Source organism: Otolemur garnettii, unplaced genomic scaffold (genome assembly GCF_000181295.1).
Source record: "Otolemur garnettii isolate 467f Iridium unplaced genomic scaffold, OtoGar3 scaffold00021, whole genome shotgun sequence".
In the NCBI taxonomy this organism is placed as follows: domain Eukaryota; kingdom Metazoa; phylum Chordata; class Mammalia; order Primates; family Galagidae; genus Otolemur; species Otolemur garnettii.
The window spans coordinates 21174764-21186872 of record NW_003852416.1 but is presented as its reverse complement, the minus strand read 5'-3'; the positions used below and the strand labels follow the sequence as shown (position 1 = coordinate 21186872).

Genomic DNA, 12109 nt, shown 5'->3' with positions numbered 1-12109 from the left:
TAATCAGCATTACCCATGACTCAAAATAACATTACAATTTAAAAGTTAACCTTTTAAATCAATTGTCCTAAACTACTGAAGATACACACTTTTAGGTTAAAGCTGAATTTACAAAACAATAAGGATGGGAGATGTGACGTGAAGGTCACTAAGACCTAAACTGACCAGACCAGCTCTGTCCTCTCAGCCATAGCCTGAATGATTCTACCTTATTCTCACTACATGTGCTTTCATTTTGCACTCCTATTACTACATTTCATATCTATGAAATAGATTTTACATAGAAATAATTACTACAATTTACTGCATTTGTCCCATGATGGAACTTACTCAGTTCAGGGATAGGTTTAAAGTTATACTAGAAACAACATGCAGCACAGTTAGCAAGAGACAACAAGGGATACAATAAGTATAATAACAAAGATTTTTGAGAATCATATATTTTCCATCCCAACAACTGAAGTTTTTAACCCCCATCTCCACACAGTTTTGCAATCCACTGGTCTGGTTTGAGTTCACTGGTTTTTCTTAGGAATAAGGCTAGATGCAGGATTGACACAATCCAGACAACTTCATCGTTGTAGGGGATGGTTTGTCCTCTTTCTCTTGAGTTGGTTGTCAGGTGTTTTTTCTAAGTCTTCAGAAGAACTTGATTGAGGGTGGGAATGTATGTAGGTCTCACAAAGTAGAGAAAGGAGCCTCTTTTTCAGCAATTCAGAGTGTAGCATGGTGTGGCTCAGGAAGTGGCAGGATGTGCCATGACAGAAATCAAAGGTCATCTGCAGGAGATCTTGTAAAAGTCAGAACAGCCATTTTGAGTGGAGGGTCTAAAACGAGCTGAGTAAGTTCTTTGGTCTGGGTAAGTCCATTACTGGAATGTAGGACTTGGAAGATATTTCAAAAACTACTCTATAGTAAAGAAGTAAATAGAGGCCCAATCTGGCTTCATCGACATGGACAAAGTCAGGGTTGTTCCCAGGGTAAGAGAATGAAACTATGTAGGCTTGGCACCCATAGCACAGTGGTTATGGTGCCAGCCACATACATCGAGGTTGGCAGGTTCAAATCCAACCCCGGCCAGCTAAGCAACAATGACAACTGCAACAGAAAAATAGCTGCGTGTTGTGGTGGGTGCCTGTAGTCCCAGATACTTGGGAGGCTGAGGTAAGAGAATTGGTTAAACCCAAGAGTTTGAGGTTGCAGTGAGCTATGATGCCACAGCACTTTACCTAGGGTGACATAGTGAGACTCTGTCTCAAAAAAAAAAAAAAAAAAAGAAAAGAAAGAAAGAAAGAAAAAAAAAGAATGAAACTATTTAGCAGTAACCTACAAATATGCACAAGTTTTGGCTTTTGAGGCTAAGGTTTGCACGATGAGAACATTAGTATTTTTATTTACAGCTCAGCAGAGTTCTTAAGATAAAATTTAGCTTTAAGAGTCCTTATAGAACTGATCTGAAATTCTGGGCAATTTAAGTGAATATTCCTGAAAATCAACCGGGTGTGGGCTGCTTATGAGGCACTGTTGTAGCCATGCCACTTACTGGGAAATTTTAATTCAGGTTTTAATTTCTCCTGAGGTATCTATATCGACCTAGCAGATAGTGTTTAATACTGTACGCATTCCTTCCAGTGTAGTTAATAGGCAGCCCAGCACTGCTTGATTATCTAGGAGTACCTGGACTAGCAAGTGGAACAATCTTTGTTGAACCTTAGGGCTTTTCCAGTTTTCTTCTCCACCAGTCTTAGAGTCAGAGACAAATCTCTGATCATATTCCTTTTGGTATATAGTCTATAGATTGGGACAAGCATATTAGCATGCTTTCGTGTTATTATTTCTAGGGTAGTCATCCCAAAATATGTTAGACACATGTATTTTGGAGTAAATTTTTACCTTTCTTCTTTTTCCTTGTCCACTTTGAAATTAAAAGATTTTACATATTAAAACTCAATATGTTATCTCAGGACTAAGAAGCAGAAAGAAAAAGTACATTGCAGTAAATCTGATACTGTATATAATTTTATACTCTTTGGCCAGTTTCTTAGTCTTATGAATAGATCAATTTGGTTAAATAGCTATGTATCATGTTATGAACTAGCATTACAGACAAAGCAGGCATCTAATATGAGTGATCTATAGATTTTTATTTTAAACCATATTTTTTTTCTCTTTAATTTCCCATTTTACTAAAGGCAAATCCTAGCACAATCAATTTATTTGTCAAAATAAACTATACTTCCAGTATACTGGGTCTAATTATTTATATAAAGTATAGTAAGAATAATTGTTAGCCATCTAGGCCTTTCTTTCTTTTAAAATTGGCTTTGCTGGAAGCTTTTATAAGGAATACCAGGTTAGACTAGAAAGCTTCTCAAGTCAACTCAAGGTTTCATCTGTGTCATTAGATGTCTATATGTATTGGGTTAATTCCTCTCCCAAAGCAACTTGGAGTGCCTGGACTTGTCAGAAAGTGACGTTTTTTACTCATCACAGACCAAGAAACATTACTGATGAGGTATCTAGCCAGTTTTTTCAATGGGATTTTTATTGGCCTTATAAAGTCAACTTTAATTTCTTACTGCAGTCTGAACACCTCCGAAAATGTCATTTCAGTCAAAACCTTGGTAAAATAACCAGTATTTTTCATTGCATCCTATAGAAGAAAACAGATTTTTATGAACTTATGCAAATAACTATATTGTCAGAAATTAAGAATATTTATGAACAGTTTTCAAATTCTAGAGAAATTAAAGAGAGAGGAAAATAAATGTTTCAAATTTTGCTTATAAATATGTACAGGGTGTTAAAAAAAGTTTGTGTGCAATTTAAAATAGTTTAATATAGTAACTTGCACACAAACTTTATGTTACCCTGCACATTGTTGCAGGCTATAAATAGCTGAAGAGATGGAAAAGGGTTTTCTTGACTTCTGGAAAACAGAACATGGAAAGAATCAGTAATGTTTTAAACAATAAGTCATAAAAATCAGTTCAGTCCCACATAATTAATTTCTGTTCTATTTAAGGTTAGGTTAGCAATACTCATGGACATGTTAGCTTTCTAATTAAAGGCCTGAAAGTTTATTTTTAGTCTGATGGTATATAATTTTCAAAGTCATCAGAAATTTGTATCCAAGAGAAATTGTCAGCTTTTTCATTACTTGCCTTGAAGGACAAATTTTGGACTTATCCAATTTAAAAAATGTTTTTCTGACATAAATCAAAAATTATTATTGATAACATACAATAAGACATATCAATATTTTCTAATATTAAAATATTTGTATATATACAAACATAATCCACAGAAAATTAACTACCATTTCATATTTGACAATATTTCCTATACAGTTTTAACACACTGAGAATAAGCCTAATATGTTTTTTTCAGATTTTCAGTGGACTTAATATTTCAAAAAGACAATATTCAGTGGACTTAATATTTCAAAAAGACAATATTCATATTTGACAATATTTCCTATACAGTTTTAACACACTGAGAATAAGCCTAATATGTTTTTTTCAGATTTTCAGTGGACTTAATATTTCAAAAAGAGTTTTAATTTTGGAAGATCTGTCAAATATCAAAGGCTTAATAGGATTCTAAGATAAAAGATTCTAAAGGTCTTACAGGAGGTTATATGGGTGTAAACTTTAACCCTTTTAAAGTTCAGTCTTCTCATTTTTGCACATTATGAATCTGACAAAGGCTGATAACTAGAATCTACAGAGAACTCAAATTAAACATTAAGAAAAGTGCAAACAACCCTCTCTATATGTGGGCAAGAGATTTAAACAGAAACATCTCTGAGGATGACAGACCATTGGCCAACAAACACATGAAAAAAATGCTCATCATCTTTAATCATCAAAGAAATGCATCAAAACCACTCGAAGGATCACCTAACCCTTACAAGATTAGCCCATATCACAAAGTCCCAAAATACCAGATGCTGGCATGGGTGTGGTGAGAAGAGAACACTTCTATACTGCTGGTGAGATTGCAAACTAATACAGCCTTTTTGGAGAGAAGTATGGAGAATCCTCAAAGATCTAAAAGTAGATCTTCCATTTGACCCTGCAATCCCATTACTAGTTATCTACCCAGAAGAACAAAAATCATTTACCACAAAGACATTTGCACTAGAATGTTTATTGCAGCTCAATTCATAATTGCCAAGTCATGGAAGCAATCTACATGCCCATCAACATATGAATGGATCAACAAATTGTGGTATATGTATACCATGGAATATTATTCAGCCATTAAAAAAGAGACTTTACACCTTTTGCATTACCTAGATGGAGTTGAAATACAGTCTTCTTAGTAAAGGATCTCAAGAATAGAAAAATAAATATCCAATGTACTCCATATTAATATGAAATCCATATGTAAACAATTACATGTTCATAAGAACAATAAAACATTATTATAGTCTAGTTTGGGGGTAGAGGGAAGGAAGGGGGAGGAGGACATATGGCAGAAGGAGGGAGGGTATGAGGTGGGATCTCACCTAATGTGCACATTGTGAGGGTGTATAACATGCCCCCTGGATGAGGGGCTCTTCTACAAATGGAAATTTACTCTGGAAGTGAGAACAATGTAACCTAAATATTGTACCCTCATATTAATTTGAATAAAGTTAAAATAAATAAATAAAGTTCAGTCTTCTCTAGTTAGCCAAAACCGTAATACAGACAACACAGGGATTCTTTTAGACCAGTTACTCAAAAGGTTAAAAAAAAAAACCTTCCTATAGTATAATTTTTAAATTAAAGAGAAATAGGGAACTAAATTTTATAAATCATAGTCATGTGGATCACATGCAAATTCCTTCACAAATTCTCTTTTATGAGTTCTAGTTAACCTGTACAGACAATCTACAAAAATGTTAAATTTTCTGTTTCATCTTTCCTTTCACTTTTCTTACATAACTAGTCATTCTGTTTCAGGACAAAATTTACCACACAAGATTATTTCTTTCTTTTCTTTTTCTTTTTTTTTTTTTTTGACAGTTATTTGCATTTATTTTTTATGTTGCATTTATTCCTGTGCCATAAGTTTTTGTTTCTTCAGCTTTTTCTGGGATATCTTTTTCTTCTGTGCTACCTCTTCTTCTGGTTTGGGAACAATCTGTTCCTTTTCAGTAAGGATCATCTCAGTGTGGCAGGGGGAGCTCATGTCTGGGTTAATGCAACCATGGGCTTTGTAAGTTTGGTGACGCATCTTGGGTGCTTTGTTCACTTGGATATGCTCAATGACCAGAGAATCTACATCTAAACCCTTAAGTTCAGCATTACTCTCTGCATTTTTAAGCATATGCAGCAAAAATTCAGCACTCTTTTTGGGCCACCGACCCTGTGTCCAGCCCCACTGTTTGGCCTGGGCACACCTACCAACTCCACCATTGTAACGTCAGAATGGTACACATTGTTTGTTTAAGGTGACATCCTTCAGATACTTGGTGGCTTTTCGTATATGCATACCCTTGATGGCCTGGGCAGTTTCACTTGTGTTCTTAAAGTGAACATGAAGATTTGAGCCCTTGACTTGCATGACTTTGTGGGGTTTTCTGGGTCAAGTGAATAGCGAACCATTTTCACAGATCACCTCAGGCCGCTTAGGGGAACACAAGATTCTTTCTTACACAATGCTGCTGTTTTCCTTTCTGTTTAATTTTTCTTACCCCCCCAAAACACAAAACAGGATCACAATTTATTATAAAGTTAATTATTCACTTGGCCAAACTGATAATTAGAAGACTTAAAAGGCAAAAATCTTATTTTTTTTATAAAGACTCAGTTTCCCAAACAATCTAAATAGCTGAAGTATTTCACTTTACAAATCACTTAGACATTTTATGAAATATAACATGACTTTAAGGTTTTAAGTTACTGAAAAGTATTCTGAAACCACAATGTAGGCACCATCCCTGATGTCTTTCCTGGTCCTCCTAAGTCTCACATAGTCCTGTGGCATTAAAGATGGCTACAAAGGATAGGACCTAGCTGTGTCCTTAATTCATTTATCAGGTGCAGAGTTCAAGACAGAAAGCAGGAAGACAGGAGCTTCAGCTTCTCTCAGAATAGCCAGGAGGCAAAGTTGAAGCAGGGAAGGGTACATGTGGGCTAGACTGTGCCTCATAGCTGCTGTCCTAGGCAAGGAAAACATGTCCCTTGGCCTCACCATAGCCACGTATCTGACCTCAGAATTCAGAGTTTCAAAATTAAGAACATAAGCTCACAGTCAAATCCAGCAAAATTTAGAAATATTACAGAAGTGGCAGTTCTATAATCTTAAAATATCTGAACTTTAATATAGTTTTAAAACTAGTTTTATTTACCAAAGAATAGTAAGTCACCTGAACAAAAAGGTGTTTGAGTTCTTTTCTGTTTTCCTAATAAAATACTTGATGTAAGTATTGCTTGATATAAGTATTGATCAAAAATATTTGCTTACTTTTTCTTTCTTTGTTAAGCCAATTAATTAGAACTCTTATGCATATTTTGATAGTGAAATGTCACAGGCATGTGACAGACACAAGCAGACAGGCAGAAGCAGAATTTATATTTGTTAGCTTTTAAACATTTTTATTCATACTATTAATATTTTAATTAGCTAAATTATTTATTTTAGCAGTTTAGATTTTAGTTATCATTTTATTTTTATGTTAACCATTTTTATACCCTGTAAATTATATATACATAGTTTTAATTATTGCTTTTAAACTCAAAAATTTTACCAAGAAAAAGAACAAATATAAGTATTTTAACCAAACTTGTTCTTTTGAACAATGTAACATCATTATAATAATTCAAGGATCCACTTAAACGCCATTTTCTTCCAGAGTCAAGATGATAAATCGGCCTGGCCATGTTATAGTAAATTTTCTTTGCCTTTTTACTCACAGGCAGGTACCCATGCTGAGACCGATTAGAATATGCCCCAATGGACTGTCATTTGGGATTGAGGCCTGAGCTCCCATAATGCAGACTAGACACAGGAACACCAGATTTCTCAAGAACAAAACCAGAACTGATGAGAGCTAAAGTTCTCAGCACGCAAGCAGAATAAAGCAGGTGGACCTCAGTGATTAACAACAGCAGGTGCATGACAGCAGAGCCCGAAGACTTTCAGGAGAAATCTTGGCAGCCTGACTTGAAGTGTGTGAGCACTGCACCCCCAGGCTAGCCTGTCCAGGCAACCACTAGGCTTCCCTGGCAGCACTTAACTGAGCAGTCTAGGGGTCCCTTCATGGTCGCCAGAAATGTTATTAAAGAGGATCTGGCTGGCTGTCACTGTCAGCCAATATGTACAGACAGGAATAGGTCCACCAAACTTTGTCAGAAGGCCAGGATTCTGGAGAAGAATGAGAGGGGCCTCTCCAAGACTGTTCTGTTCTTCTATTTCTAAAACCACAGTTTTATACATAAAAATTCAAAGTAAAAATTATGTTAATCTTTATCTTAGTAATAATTGTCATAACCCATGACTCATAACAAACAATAATCATTATTACTCATGCCCAAAATACCATTCCAATTTAAAAGTTAATCATCTAAATCAATTGCAATAAACTACTCTAGACATACACTTTTAGGTTAAAGCTGAATTTATAAAACAGTAAGAATGGGAGATATGAGGTGAAGGTCACATAGGACCTAAATCGACCAGACATCTGTGTTGTCTCAGCCCTAGCCTGAATGACTCCATCTTATTCTCACTGTATGGGCTTTCAGTTGCAGAGAGCATCTGGTCCTCAAAGACCTCCAGGATACAGATGTGGCTTTCCTTTCTATCTTTCCTCAGTGCACACACTGAATCTGATCTTACATTAGCTGTCTGGTACCCAGACTGCTTCTTCCTTCCTCTCCAGGCCCATCTCCACTTGTTGACCTTCAAGACCTAGAGCAAATGCCGACTCCTCCAGAAAGCCTTCCCTTAACCTTCACTTTGGTCAAAATCTGTCTCTCTTTCCTATGCTTCTGAACCTTGTTGGCAATATTACAATTTTATTAAATGTCCTTGTGGTTTAGAACCCAGCTCTGGAACCAAACTACCTAGGTTTTGATTCTGGCTGCCACTTACTAACTTGAGCAGGTTTCAACAAATTATTAAACCTTTCTGTTCCTGCTCTGTAAAGTACAGATAATATTAAATAGCATTTCCCTCAGAGTTGTGGAAATTATGTGAGTTAATAGTAAAAAGTGTTTAGTTGCAAAGCACTTCAAAATGTTGACTGTTGTTATCCTTGCCCATCTGCCACACCCCTTGTAAATGGTAAGCTTCTTTTGGCTAGGGATCTAACCCTGTAAAAGTCTCTCTCAGTTTCTTGCACTTACTAAGTATTCAACAAATGGTGGAAGATGGAATCAATTCTCTTGGTGTTTCAGAAGAAAACAATATCACCACTTCTGCTCAGCAGATAATACTACAAATCTCAAAATGAATTTTCCATCCAAAGTAATAAACACAAGCAAAAGAACTATGTACAACATCTGTCAACTTTTTATAACATCTGCTTCTTTTCAGAGATGTTGCCTCTGGTTTTGAAGGTAGCTCCCCACAGTGTTTCACTAACGCTTTAAGTATTGCACCATGTTCAATGATGAAGGCCAAATGACAATGAACTTTTAGTGCTTCCAAAAGCAGAGGCAGCAGAGGGCAACTGCTGAGAGGGGTGTTCTATAGCCTGCTCTTCCCAGAATTTGATTCAAAGTGTGATCTTTAGAGCATTGGCCAACAGCATCATGGTCACTCTCTACGTCATTCCTAGGGGGAAAAACAACCCTAGGTTACCTAAACACTATCAACTTAGCTAAGACCAACTAAATATTTATTGACAACCTAAGCAGCTTCATCATTAAATCGATGCTGTTAGAGACAAAGAAAGTACCATATGCAGTTTTTCTTCATGTCCCCACAATATTTATTCTGAATTTTAGAAAGGGCGGTTACTGGGGCTGGGGAGGGAAGACTGTATATTATGTAGGGTCCATGTCTCAAAATTTTCCCTGGGAAATGAGAGGTTCTTGGAGATTATTTTAAGGTCAGTACCATTCTGCCTTGAGCCTTGTGGGCTGCCCCTCTAAGTAAAATGCCAATCTCAAAATAAACAAGATGCTTTCCAGGTCATTGCTAATTTTAACACTTTGACTTAGAATTGACTCAACACTGCCTCTTTGCTGGATGGATAAGCAAAAGACTCAAGAGCTGAACACTGCCCAGACAAGCAGCCAGCCAGATGAAGTGAGTATCCAGAGAAAGGGCAGTATGATTCGAAGAGAAAGGGGCTGGCATTCTCAAATATCTCTGTGCTTCCTTATAACTCTCTGTTCAAGCATTCTCCCTAGCATCTTCCTTCTGCCTCCTTCTTTTCCCTTCTTTTAAAAAAGAAATGGAAAAGATGAACTGGGAATCTACATGGCAACAGCATCATCTGGAATGAATTCCTTTGGAATATGCTCTCTTGGAAATCTGAAGCCTTTAGGGTGGGCAGGCAAGAATGACAGTGGGCACTTCAGGGACCTCTAAGCAAACCCACAGCTGCTTGTTTTACTCAGTCATGTTCCTGAATACCCAGAAGGTCTAAACTTAGGAACAAGTCAGGGGAGAGAAGAGTTTGTCAACCCTTTGCACTTAAGCACAAAGTGCTTTGGAATGGTTATATTTGGGGCTGTGCTATAGTGACAATAATATGTCACTAAAGGTGGCATATTATTCAGAAACTGAGTTGAGTGCTGAACAAATATTTCTTTAAAAACCAAAGCTGTATGAGATCTGTGAGTCACAGTGTGGCTAAATAATGGGTGATAAAATAAGCATTGATCTCCTAAGTGGTGCTGTGGTTAGGAAAGTGGGCCTTTATCAACCTCTTCCCTCGGATTAACTGCTTGCTTTTGGGGTGTGCATTGGTGAAATCATACCTTCTTGCTTCTCTTCTCTGTATTTTCTCCTTCTCTTCCTTCCATGTGACCACTCCCCAAACCCACTAAGCAAGGGTGTCTTTCTGCTTCCTGCTTCATAGAAGAGCATGTTCACTGAGGCTGAGTGTGGAGAGTCGAAAGTTAGTTCTTGAGCTGGGCACCCAAATATTTGAAGCTGCTAGAGACTTTGTAGAGCAGATATATCAATAGGACTGAGAACTGATGGTTTTGTCTAATTATTGAATATAGTTAAGTTCCAAGGCACCATTTAGAAATTGATGGGCTATATAGAGTTTACAGTTTACTTAAGAAACAGTTGCATAATGGTTAAAAGCATGGTCTCTGAAACTAGGTTTTCTCTGTATGTCTCCATTTCCTCATCTGTAACATGGGAATAATAATAGTTTTACCTCATGGAGTTGCTGTGAAGTTTAAATGATTTAATGTGATTAAATGTAAAACTCTTTGAATTGTACCTGACAGCAAGTACTCAATAGGTATTAACTGGGTTCATCATCATAATCATCAATATCATCATCACAGATATTGGAATTTAAATCTCAAAGGAATTAAAAGGTAACAGGATAATGTATTTAATAACTAATTAAAATTTAAATATGTTAATAACAACCCTTTGTATTTCTTTTTTTTTTAATTAAATCATAGCTGTGTACATTAATGCAATCATGGGGTACAATGTGCTAGTTTTACACACAATCTGAAATGCTTTCATCAAACAGGTCAACATAGCCTTCACAGCATTTTCTTAGTTATTTTGTTAAGACATTTATATTCTACACCTAGTAAATTTCACATGTACCCTCGTAAGATGAACTGTACCCTCGTAAGATGAACTGTAGGAACCCTTTGTATTTCTATATCAGCCTTTTCTGTGGAACAGAAAATGCTCTAGAGCAGTAATTTTCAGCCAGTGAGCTGTGGCACACTGATGTGCCATGCGAGGATCTTAGGTGCGCCTTAAAATTTTTTGAAGATCATTAATTCAATTATTTTTGAAGGAAGTTCAAAGCACAGTAAGTATATTCTCTTGTATACTCTTTTTTTTTAATCTAGATACTTTGTGTGCCCCAAAAGTTTAACTATAGGTTCAAGTGTGCCACGAGAGAAAAAAGATTGAAAAACATTGCTTTACAAACACTCTTCCACATCCCGGAGCAACTGTCTTCTCCAGTTAAATAAAGATAAAGAAGGAAATAGATTGTCTTAACAAAAAGTAAATGAAGACACTCCAAATGATGGAAGAATGGAAAGGCTACAGACCTTGAAGTCAGAGGAAAATTTCCTTTCCTTTCCCTGTTTCTCCCTAAATGGATCACAAACACAGACTTTTATCTCTACTAGAGCCATGCCATAAGCTTTTTCCCTCCAATTTGTGATGTCCTTTTTTGGATTGGGTAATATCCTTAAAGTCTATGCTTTGGTGCAAGATGAAGGTAGATGAAGAGATAAGAAAGGAAACAAATGCAATGTGTTAGCCAACAAACTGCTGTCTTTTAACATAATTTAAAACAATGTTACCTGTTATACCTAGATTAGCAGAGATATGGAAGCATAATTTTTATTTATTTATTTATTGGAAACAGGGTCTTGCTTTGTAGCCTGGGCTAGAATGCAGTGGCATCATCATAGATCACTGCAACCTCAAACTCCAGGACTCAAGCTATCCTGTGCCTCAGCCTCCCAAGTAGCTTGGATTACAAGCATGGGCCACCATGCCCAGCTAATTTTTCTATTTTGTATAGAGGCAGGGGTTGGGAGGTAGGGTGGCAGATTTCACTCTTACTCTGGCTAGTCTCAAACTTCTGGCCTTAAGGCATCTTCCCACCTAGGCCTAGCAAAATTCTAGGATTACAGCGGTGAGCCACTGCCCCTGGCCATGGAAGTGTATTAATAATATTCCAGCATCCAGCAGTAGAGGGCAGCACTGTCCTTCTTTTGCAATTGAGCACTCCTAAGAAGGTAAATATTAATAAAAGCAAAGCTTCTAACTACTGTGCCTGCGTATTTACTTTTACCATAGACTTAAAAAAAATTAGAATGTTTTTCTTGTTGTTTAGGTGATTATATAAAAAGAACGTCAGTGACTATCTCCTTGAAGTGGTAGCCCAGGTAACTGGTGAAAAACAGGGAAGGTTTTAGGTTCCCCACTCAGGATATGGGTT

General features: G+C 36.6%; 1 pseudogene; it reads right to left on the bottom strand.

Moving 5' to 3' along the window:
- Positions 1-5043: 5043 nt before the first annotated feature.
- Positions 5044-5597, bottom strand: LOC100953658 (annotated as a pseudogene).
- Positions 5598-12109: the final 6512 nt, after the last annotated feature.